Source organism: Myotis brandtii, unplaced genomic scaffold (genome assembly GCF_000412655.1).
Source record: "Myotis brandtii unplaced genomic scaffold, ASM41265v1 scaffold544, whole genome shotgun sequence".
In the NCBI taxonomy this organism is placed as follows: domain Eukaryota; kingdom Metazoa; phylum Chordata; class Mammalia; order Chiroptera; family Vespertilionidae; genus Myotis; species Myotis brandtii.
Genome location: NW_005370008.1, coordinates 365,822 through 377,055, shown reverse-complemented (window position 1 = coordinate 377,055; position 11,234 = coordinate 365,822).

The following is an 11,234-nucleotide window of genomic DNA, read 5'->3' as shown; positions in this document are numbered from 1 at the left end:
TTAATATCCAAAATATATAAGGAACTCATACAGCTTAACAAAAGAAAGACAAATAATCCAATTTAAAAATGGGCAAAGGACCTAAATAGACACTTTGCCAAGAGACATGAAAAAATGCTCAAAGTCACTGATCAGCAGATAGATACAAATTAAAACAACAGTGAGGTATCACCTCACACCTGTCAGAATGGCTACCATTAACAAATCAATAAATGACAAGTGCTGGTGAGGATGTGGAGAAAAGAGAACCCTAGTTCACTGCTGGTGGGAATGCAGACTGGTGCAGCCATTATGGAAAACACTATGGAGTTTCCTCAAAAAGTTAAATATGGAACTGCCATTTGACCCAGTGATCCCACTTCTAGGAATACATCCTAAGAAACCTGAAAACCAATCAGGAAGAATGTATGCACCCCTTGAAAGAGTTAACTAGAGAACACAAGGCTTGAGCCTTACAAAACCTAACAAATGTCAAAGGGAAAGCTCGTTCTGTTAGCCTAAGCCTTGCACAAACATGCTCCCCTTGAGTGGTTATTTTACAGAAATTCCTGAAGACCATCACCCCTGCACAGCCCCCCAAGAAAGGATGTCTGGCGCCAGCAGAAGAACAAAGGACAAGGCCATAAAACTACGAGGGGGCATGGTCCTGATAGCCGGGTCAAGCCGAAGCCCGTCTGCAGCTCTCCCTGAGAGCATAAAAAGCCTGCTCCCTCCCCAATTCACCGCTGGCGCTTTCTCGAGTCAGACCACCTGCACCCAGGTGCCTGGAATAAATTATAATTTTGATTACACTGAGCCTTGAGTCCGTTCTGTGTGAACCCGGCCCAACCCTGAACATTTCACCCCTATGTTCATAGCAATGTAATTTACAATAGCTAAGATCTGGAAACAGCTCAGTGCCCATCAGCAGATGAGTGAATAAAAAACGCTGTGGTACATTTACAACATGGAATGTTATGCAGCAGTAAAAAAGAAGGATCGCTTACCTTTTGAGACAGCATGGAGGGACCTGGAGAGTATTATGCTAGGCAAAATAAGCCAGTCAGAGAAAGACAAGTATCACATGATCTCACTCATATGTGGAATCTAAAGAACAAAATAAACTGATGAACAAAATAGATCCAGAGACATAGAAGCATGGAACAGACTGTGGAATCTCAGAGGGAAGGAGGGGGATGGTGGGTGGGTAGGAGAGATCAACCAAAGAACTTGTATGCATATATGCATAACCCATGGACACAGACAATAGGGTGGTAAAGACCTGGGGCAAGAGGGGGTGGGGGCGAGCTAGAAGAGATTAATGTGGGAGGAAAGGGGTCGGGGCGCCCGACCTATGTAGTACTTTCAACAATAAAGATTTTAAAAAATAAAAATAAAATATGGATAGATAGATAGGTAAATAGATACTCCTGAAGATGCATATACAGAAGTGCTTAGGTAGAACCTGGCATATGTTTTCTTCCATGGTGGAAGAGATCAGAAATATGAGATTTCTAGGTGGTTAATGAGAGGTTTAGTGTCACAAAAGACAGATTTCAAAGGCTCAGCACACTAGTTCATCTTTTTGCCTCCAAAGAACTAAATCATATGAACTACATTATGTTGTTCTGACTTTACCTAAGTGTGTGTTTTTTTTGTTGTTATCTTGATAACATTTTATCCTGTTCTCAAAGGAAACATTCTTCAAGAGTCTACAGTGCACAAGGCACTGCCCTAGGCAGTGGGCACACAGATTTACCTCATATCTGCCCTCACTGGCACTAAGGCTCCTGTGAGGGAGATAGCTCATCACATAACTAACTTGTGATAAATGTCATGAAGCCGAAATTCAAGAGGCAAGAAGAAACTATAGGGATTTGAGACTTAAAATGGAGGTCTGGGAAGGCCTCCCGATTGTGTAGATTAAAGATGGCTTCAAATTCTTTGTCCTTCCCTCCATGGAGAGGTGGGGGTCTATTTATCCTCCCTCTGAATCTAGCCTGATCCCGTGACTTGTTCTGACCAATCGAATGCAGTGAAAGTGAGGCCCTGTAACTGCTGAGGCTGGGCCCTAAGAGATCTGCAGCTTCTACTTTTGTTGCTTGGAATGTTTTCCCCTGGAAGCTAGCTGTCATATAAAAAGTCTTACCGCCTGAAGACCACCATGTTGTGAGGAAGCTCAAGTTAGCATATGGCCAGAGCGAGGCCACATGGAGGAGCACCCAGGCACCAGTCATGTGAGCAAAGCCTTCTTGGACCTTCCAGTCCAGCCATCAGGGGAATGAGGCTGAATCGATGACCCAAGATGACCCCAAGCTGAGCTGCACCTGAATTCCTGTCTCATAGAATCACAAGCAAATGAAATCAATGCTGTTTTGAGCCACTATCATTTGGGAGTTTGTTATATTGCTACAGCTGACCAAAACATTGAGGAAGTGATCTTTGAAATAGAAGTGATGTTTGAGCTTTAGCATATGAACAAGAATCCCAACACTGCACCATGTTAGTGGTTTTCCAATTGTGCTTTAGAGAACCATTTTTGAACCCCCTAGGAAAAGTGGGGAACGGGGAAGGGGCCTGACAGTTCGCAGTAGGAGGGGGTTGAGAGGCCGTGGATGAAGTAAAATTTACTCACACAATGGAGACTTGCTTCCTCTGAGATTCATGAGTGTAGTCATGGTGGGATGAATCTGAAAGCAAAAGGATTTGAGAGTTGCTCAGAAGGGAATACATACCGGTAAACATACCCCAAAGCTTTCTCTGGTTTTGTGTCACCAGCCTATCTATAAACTTGTAAGCTACTCATCCCTTTTATTATGTCTCCTGATCTCTGGCATTCATCTCTTCAACTCATATTCCCTGGTGCTGCTACCTGGCTACCCTCAGAAGCCTGGCTGCAGGGGACACTCTGTTATAGACACAGGGAAGAATTTCCTAGAAGGCCTGAACCTCTGCTTCTAGTGCATCACCAGCCACAACACCTGCAGGGCTCGAATCCCTCCAGAAAGAAGGGCCTGGCAGGTGTTGTGGCTTGTGAAACCACTTACTACCCAGACCTTCTCTCTCCATCTTTCTCAGGGAGGGGACTTATGATGAGAGGAGTGGGCAGACAGTCTCTGTATGAGTAGTAACCACTTCCACATCTTGCACTTACTGTGTCCCAGTATCCCATTTTAAATATCACAACCACCCACAAAAAAGGAAGTATTATCCCTGTGTCATAGATATGAAACCTGAGGCTCAGAAAATGTAAGAGCCTTGTCCACATTGCCACTGCTAGTAAGTGTGTGAAGGGAGGGGGAGGGTGCCCTTTGAAGAGGGAGGTGACCTCCACTTGTGCTCCAAGTCACTGGGCAAGAGAGGCCTGAGTTCTTGGGCAGCCTCTCTAGTGGTGGACACACATATTCTTTCAAATAAAGTCTTCGCTTAGGGAGTGGGAGGAAGATAAGCTAGTACTTGAAATTCTGCTGTCTTGGCACAAATAGCCTTTTCTGAAATGATAAATCTATTTATTGATGGAAGTTGTCCATTTATAAATAGCACATGTTTTGCATGCGGCGATGAGCACAGAAGTCTTCATTATGAGTCAGGAGGCATAGTTCTACTTCCCATATGAGCTGGAACTCTGTGACAAATTGCTGTACTATTCACAATTTTCAGACCTCAATTTCTGTCTCCTTCACTGGACTGAGAATAATAATTCAAGGGCAGGGAATTTTCTGATCTTTATCATATATTTAGCATTAGGTCAGGGCCCAAAAATGCTTGAGGGCAGAAAGACACAGGAAGGAGAAGAAATAAGGAAGGGATATATCCCGTAACACCAGTCATGGGGTCAGCGATATGAATTAAAACAATTTACTGTACAGGATTTGTTGAGAAGGGAGGTCAGTCTGGGTGGCCAGCTTTTGAGGAGGAAGTGGGAGCTGTATCAAGGGCCTCTTTTGCCTAAAGGACACAGAAAATGAAATTGAGGGGTATGGACAATCAACTGTCTTGGCAACTTTCCCCTGCCCTTGTTCCTCCCAAAGCAACTGATACCGCAAGAGGCCAATGCGCTGGAACAACAGGATGTCTACCAGTAACAACGAGACCTGGCGGCTCCCTTTTCAGCTGCCTTGGTGGAGAGCAACAAGAGTGGAGAGGACAGGGAGCCCCTCACACCAATGTGAAATCGCAACTCGTTTTGTGCCACCAGATATAAGTTCTTTGGTGTCCTCCATGCTTTTGACCTTGGCAGAACGAACTGCCATTGTAGGACCTAAACTGGCATGGTCAGTGGCAGAGGGCACAGGAGTCAGCTAATAAGCTCTCCAATTCTGCTTCTTGCAGACTGCTTCCGTTTTGAAGGAGAAGGCATTATTTTTAGAATGCCTCCTTCCTTTCACCCTGTACCCGGAATGATGAACTCCTACTGTCTCCCTTCACGTTAACCCATGTTTCCTCTCCAACTGCTCCTGGGAAGTAAGTGCTCTCAACCAAGAGAGGGCTCAGAGGTCTGCCTCCTCCTCCCTTCCTTCTCCATCGTCTCTCCCCACCCAGCCCTGCCACTGCAATCATTTTTATTATGTTTTAAAAAATATTTTTATTGATTTCAGAGAGGGAGAGAGATAGAAACATCAGTGATGAGAGAGAATCATTGATTGGCTGCCTCCTGTATGCCACCAACTGGGGACCAAGCCAGCAACCCAGGCATGTGCCCTGACTAGGAATTGCACCATGACCTCCTGGTTCATAGGTCGACGGTCAACCACTGGGCCACACCAGCCGGGCTAAAATCATCTTTATTTGATCTCCAGGACCATGGCTTGTTTGGGAGGCAGTAACCTTGTGAGATAAACCTTTAATACTGTTTCAAGCTCAGTTTAACTCTTCTGGTGTCTCAAAAAGCAACTTCTTTGGATCTTCAAAGAGATGATAGCATTTCTCAACTTATGTCATTAAAATACGGCGTCTGGGGAAGGGATAAGGAAAGCACACAGCTCGGCATTTAGGGAGTCTATTTAGAGCAGGGGTGGGCAAACTTTTTGACTCGAGGGCCACAATGGGTTCTTAAACTGGACCGGAGGGCCGGAACAAAAGCATGGATGGAGTGTTTGTGTGAACTAATATAAATTCAAAGTAAACATCATTACATAAAAGGGTACGGTCTTTTTTTTTTTTTAGTTTTATTCATTTCAAACGGGCCAGATCCGGCCTGCGGGCCGTAGTTTGCCCACGGCTGATTTAGAGCTTCCACGACCTTCCGTAGGATAGGTCGATGAAGTCACTGTTTATTTACAAATCTACAAAATACTTTTAAAATGTAGCTGCATTCTTTGGTTTGTTTTTGCTAAATTATCCTTTACTAACCCTCAAAAAAATTCAAACAAAAAGTTATAATTTTTTCCATTGAGTTAAAATCTATGAGCCTCTTTCAGATAAAATTTTTAAAGAAATTTTCACAGCTACTTACATTTCGGGCTCTTTGTGCCTAAAACAAAAGGACAGGCTCTGTGTGGGTGGTACATAGTTCCTAATATTGAGTTATCTGATTAAATGTATTATTTGTGTGTTTTTGAAAAAGATGTTGCTATGGTGACCAGTAAAGGAGCCAAAATAAAATGTTTGAGATGACATGCACAATCTTAAGTGAATTTGAACTTGCAAGGAAGAATGCATGCACTGGGTGACCTGCCAAAATTGGGGGAAGTGCTTTTGAAGTTGTGCTGAGCCTGGCTATGGTGGCTCTTGAGATGTAATGATTAAATTTTTAAATAAACATAACTTGTCCTTTAATTCTCTAGAGCAGGTTTTAAACAAAGCCTGAATCTGCCCGGTAATCTTACTATTCCTTCTTTACAAAGTTCCAAGTGATCAAATCACAAAAAAGAATTTCTCGGTTTCTTAGGAATGGCTCAGGCAAATGACAATTGGTATCAGAGATCTAAAGAACATGGCGTCAGACTCTGAAATAGAAAAGACTTCAGGCAGAGGCACGTCTGGGTGGGGGGAGGGGAGGCCAGGGAGAGATTTTTCTCCTAGGAACACAGTGCCCCCCCCCCCCAATTGCCTTTTGTACAGTTTTTAAGGTCACATGTTGATACTACAGTTGTTAAGACTTTGATGAAAGAAAGGTTGAGGAAGCCAGTCTGAAATACAGCGAGAAACTTGCGCAGTGAGGTTTTGGGACATTTAAAGGAGGTCATCGAAGCTCGGTGTCTCTTTGCTCACTCTCACGAAAAAATGTCTGTGCTCTTGTGTTAAAGATGAAGGAAATACTTGTTGAGAATACATTCATCCTAATGTACTGTGTGAGTGAAGAGGATGTTGCAATACTGAGTGACAGAATGTACTAGTTCCTTTGATCTCAAATGCCTCATATTGTCCTTTACTAAGTAAGCTTAAAACTTTTCTAAACAAGATCTCTCTCTCTCTCACACACACACACACACACAACCTCCCCAAGCCTCCAGTAAACACCCAATAAACCTGACCTGCTTGAAATTGTTCTTTCAGTTGCTCCCACTATAGTCCCGCATGAGCTGGCCCCTGGGCCCTCTGCACCATCCACCTCCTCCCTCCCTGCCTCCCTCCTGACACCTCCGTCATACCGACTCTGAGGTCCTTGGACCTGCCTCGTCTCTCTTTGCACCGCCAAGCCTTTGTTTTTCCTGCTCTCTTTACCTCCATCTCTGCCTGACCCTGACCCATCCTTCCACATTCAGCTCAGATGTCTCCTCCTCCTCAGAACTTTCCAGACGATCTCTTTGCTCAAATCAGGATTGGTCCCTCCCCGGTGCATTTCCACCCTGCTGTCCATGGCACCATCATGGCATTACACCGAATTAAAACCCTTTGTCTTTTTCTATTTACTATTTCTTTTATCATAGCTCATAACAAGGCCCATAAAAGTGTCCAATGTACATCTGATTAATAAATCATTTAATCAGAATTTGTTTCTAATCTTGTTTCAGCCCACATTAACTTGCTCATTGTGTGCCTACTAGGTCAGGACAAATAAATCTTAGTTTGCTTAACTAAGAATGTTTTCCCGAGAGTGGTTTGGCAGCTTGAAAATTAGTGAAGGATGGAACAATGGTTACTGAACAGACTGCCTTAGATTATATTCTGTGAATCATTTATTTAACCTAGGAATGCTTTCAATTACTTTTGGGGGGGATAACAATAATGACTAAAAATAATGAAGAACACATTTATTATGGATAGCTGTTAAAGCACTTCTTTTTTGTTCCAACTGCTATAATTGTAACTCCAAAATTTATCTTCATCCACCCTGTCCCCCCAACTCTCTCTCCCTCTACCCTCCCTCTCTCTCCTAGAGCCACCTAAGCAGGTTTTATCTTTACTCCATTCCCTTAAGACCAATGTCACCCCATTTCCAAAGTCATAACGGGTCTTGTAAAGGAAAGCTATGGCCAGTGATGGTAAGGAGACTCAGTTGCTATGTGAGTCTCCCCTTTGACTTCATTCAAACTAAGAAACCAAGTGCAAAAGTCATCTAAGAAGCAGCATCTGGAATGTTCTCCCAACACCATTAAGCCCATCGCACCCACAGTGATAGGTATCTGTGTCAAGCACAACGGCAGTTCTGCAAGTCAGCTGGCAGAGAGAAGAGTTCTATTAGAAAGATCATCGCAGGGAGCTCGCTTATACTCTCTCTGAAATAATGAGTCCAGTGAACTCCCGAACAGGAGACTTCAAGTGCCTAATTTTTGCTGTCACTTGGAAAAGAATTACTCTTGATAATTTTCCATGTAATTTATTGAACAGCAACAAAATGATTTGCTGTACTTTTGGCCTGTTCGGGTAAACACCAGATAAAATGTCTTAAAGGTAGAGCTTGAAAGTCTAATTAGTCACCTTAAAAACGCATGTCTCAATATCAAGCGTAGTTTGCACTTTCAAATGGACATGAAACCCAGCAATTTTGTTAGGACATTTCCCCAGCAATTTTGTGTTTCAAAAATAAGGTTATAGATCTGGCATGAAATCTTCTTCCACAGGCGTCATGGAAAAGAGCAGTGAAGCAAGAGACAAGATTCAGTTTCAGTTTCAATTTTGCCTCTGTGACCCCGGCCACGTCACTTCAACATGAACTTGGCATTCCACAGCTACCAAATAAAGGAGTTGAACTTATTGTTGTTGTTATTAAACCTCACCCGAGGATATTTTTCCATTGACGTTGAGAGAGCGTGGAAGGGAAGGGGAGAGACAGAGAGAGAGAAACATCAACGTGAGAGAGACACATCGATTGGTTGCCTCCAACACGTGCCCTGACCAGGACCAGGGACCTAACCTGCAACTGAGGTATGTGCCCCTGACTGGAATGAAACCCAGGACCCTTCAGTCTGCAGGCTGACGCTCTATCCACTGAGCCAAACTGGCCAGGGCAGGAGTTAAACTTTCGGTCCCCTTACATCTCTGATTATCTGGGTTGGATTATTCCATACCCAGATAAAGGAGGCCAAATATTTTTGGTGACACCAACTACCATTTAAGCAAATAGGCCTTTCTCGTCTTAATGGCGGAGGAGGTTATACACACGTCCTGCTTCCTTCCATCCCAGAGAATACAGATGAATTCCAATCAGCAGCCACCAGCCAACCCACATGTCCACAGTCTGCTCTAGGCCCACAGGCCAAGAGGCTTTTGGAGGCAGTTGGGTTATGCCACCCCGACCCAAACTAGCAAAGTGGGAGAGCGGTGAGATGTGCCAATACTTACGTAACCCATCCTGGGGCAGGAGAGTGCGGGAAGGGCACAAGGGTTCTAGGGAAAGCTTCTCTCAGGTGGGCCTGGACCCCCTGCCCCTGCCTCTTTCTTCTGCTTTTCCCCACTCCCCTCGGGTCTTGTGTTCCCTTCTCACTAGTGCAGCTGGCCTCTTGCTGGCTCCTGTAGAGGTTAATGTACCTAAGTTATTCAGCGCCGCCCCAACCCTTCTCCTGCACAGTCCTTGTTGCCAGGACCTTGATTTTGTTGAAGAGCGCCCCCAACCTCAAGGAGAAACCCTGCCTGGTGTGAGCCAGTCACCGGCTCTCATTCTCCCACCGCTCTCTCCAGTGATTGGTTTAGAAATGGGCATGTTGTGCTGTAGTTCTGGCTAATGGCAGGAAGTCAACTGAAAGATTTCTGGGAACACACGCATTGTCATGATGCGCGCAGTGCCTCAAATGCCACAGCTGTCTGATAAACCTGGAATTGAATTCTCTAGCTCTTGGAATCTTATGACGCGAGGTAACAAATTTTTTCCTACCGTTTGAGTCAGAAGTCCAGAGCACCTGAATACGGCGCCTGCGGGCATGCGGGAGAGGCGATGGAAACCCTGGACCTTAGGGTTACAGGGACCTGGTTTAAATCCCAGGCCTCCACCTGTGAGTTGGTGCTGAGGAACAACTTTACTTACTAGTAAACACAGCAAACACGGCCATGTCCCATCTCTCAGTTTCCGTGGCTGCAAATGTGGGATGGCTCGGACGGGCGGTTCGGGCTTTGATTCTCTCCCCGCGCGAGACTGTGCACAGGTGTGGGCTGGGCTGCGGTCACGGGAAGGCTTAGCGGGGCGGATGGGTCTGCCTCGCGGATGGTTCCTTACCCGCTCCTCTCCACCTGGGCCTCTCCACAGGCTGCTGCGCGTCCTCTGTTCTAAATAAAGGTTTTATTATTATTTAGGTAAGACAAGGCCAACGAATCAGGAGAGGACCCCCAATGAAAAGACAGTTTGTTATACTCACAGATCCCAGGGGCACGCTCCGCCCTGAGGCCACACAGGGAAGCATGGGGGTGGTAATGGGGGACAATGCGGGTAAGAGCCTCTACTGTTTCTTCCTCAAGAAGGGGCAGGGTGAGACAGTTTGTTATACTCACAGATCCCAGGGGCACGCTCTGCCCTGGGGGCCACACGGGGAAGCATGGGGGTGGTCATGGGGGACAATGCGGGTTAAGAGCCTCTAATGTTTCTTCCTCAAGAAGGGGCGGGGGGAGGGGGCAGGGTGAGCAGGCGTAGGGTTGGGTGGTTTGAATAATGTCCGTGGGCTCTGCAGCCCAGGGCCTGGCCCTGGTTGCCTGGTTCCTGGCCATGGGCTGCTCCGGGCAAGGTGGCTAGTGGGGTTCTGAAAGGGAGAGTGGATGGCAGCCAGCTCTGTCTCAGCATTCACGTGCTGGACTCCGAGGATCCCATGCAGTGTGTTCCGGTGCTAAACCAACCACGCCACAGGTGCAGGGCCAGTAAGGACATGGGAAGGCCATCTGCAATAGCGTTTCTGTTGCCTGCTGATGGGTGTCACACGCAAAGGGCGAGCTCTGGGCGAAGACTCGTGCCCTTCTGCAGGGCTTCTGAGGAGGTTATCATGCGTAGGTGCGCAATGACGTTCCGGGCAGGGGCAGTCATGCTGCCTCCCAAGCTTATTTCACTGTGGAGCTTTCAAAAACTTTCCTGGAGTATCTCCCCAGACTCAGTTCCATGGGACTTTTTTCCTCCCCACAAATGAATAATGGTGTTTTATTTTGAATCATCAATGTCATTTTATTTATTTCAATTTTTTTATTTTTCAATTACAGTTTACATTCAATATTATTCTGTACTAGAGGCCCAGTGCACGAAATTCCTGCACTTGGGGGGAGGGGGAACCCTCAGCCCGGCCTGTGCCCTCTCACAGTCCGGGACCCCTTGGGGGATGTCTGAGAGGAGGCAGGAGAGGCTCCCGCCACCAACGCTGCGCTCCCCAGCGGTGAGCCCGGCTTCTGGCTAAGCAGTGCTCCCCCTATGGGAGTGCACTGACCACCAGAGGCAGCTCATGCATTGAGCATCTGCCCCCTTGTGGTCATTACGTGTCATAGCAACCAGTCGTTCCACCATTTGGCCGATTGCATATTATATAGGACTAGAGGCCCGGTGCACAAAAATTTGTGCACTGGGGGGGGGGGGGGGTCCCCCAGTCCGGCCTGTGCCTTCTCGCAGTCTGGGACCCCTTGGGAGATAACGACCTGCTGGCTTAGGCCTGCTCCCGGATGGCAGAGGGCAGGCCCAATCCCTAAGTGCAGCCCCTGGTCAGGCTCAGAGCAGGGCCGATTGGGGAGTTGGGGCGCCGCCCCGTCATGCACAGAGCAGGGCAGATCATGAGGTTGCGATGCCACCCTCAGTCACGCTCAGGGTAGGGCCGATTGGGGGGTTGGGGCACCGCCCCCTGTCACACTCAAGGCAGGGTCGATGGGGAGGTTGCGGCACCACCCCCTGTCACGCACAGAGCAGGGCC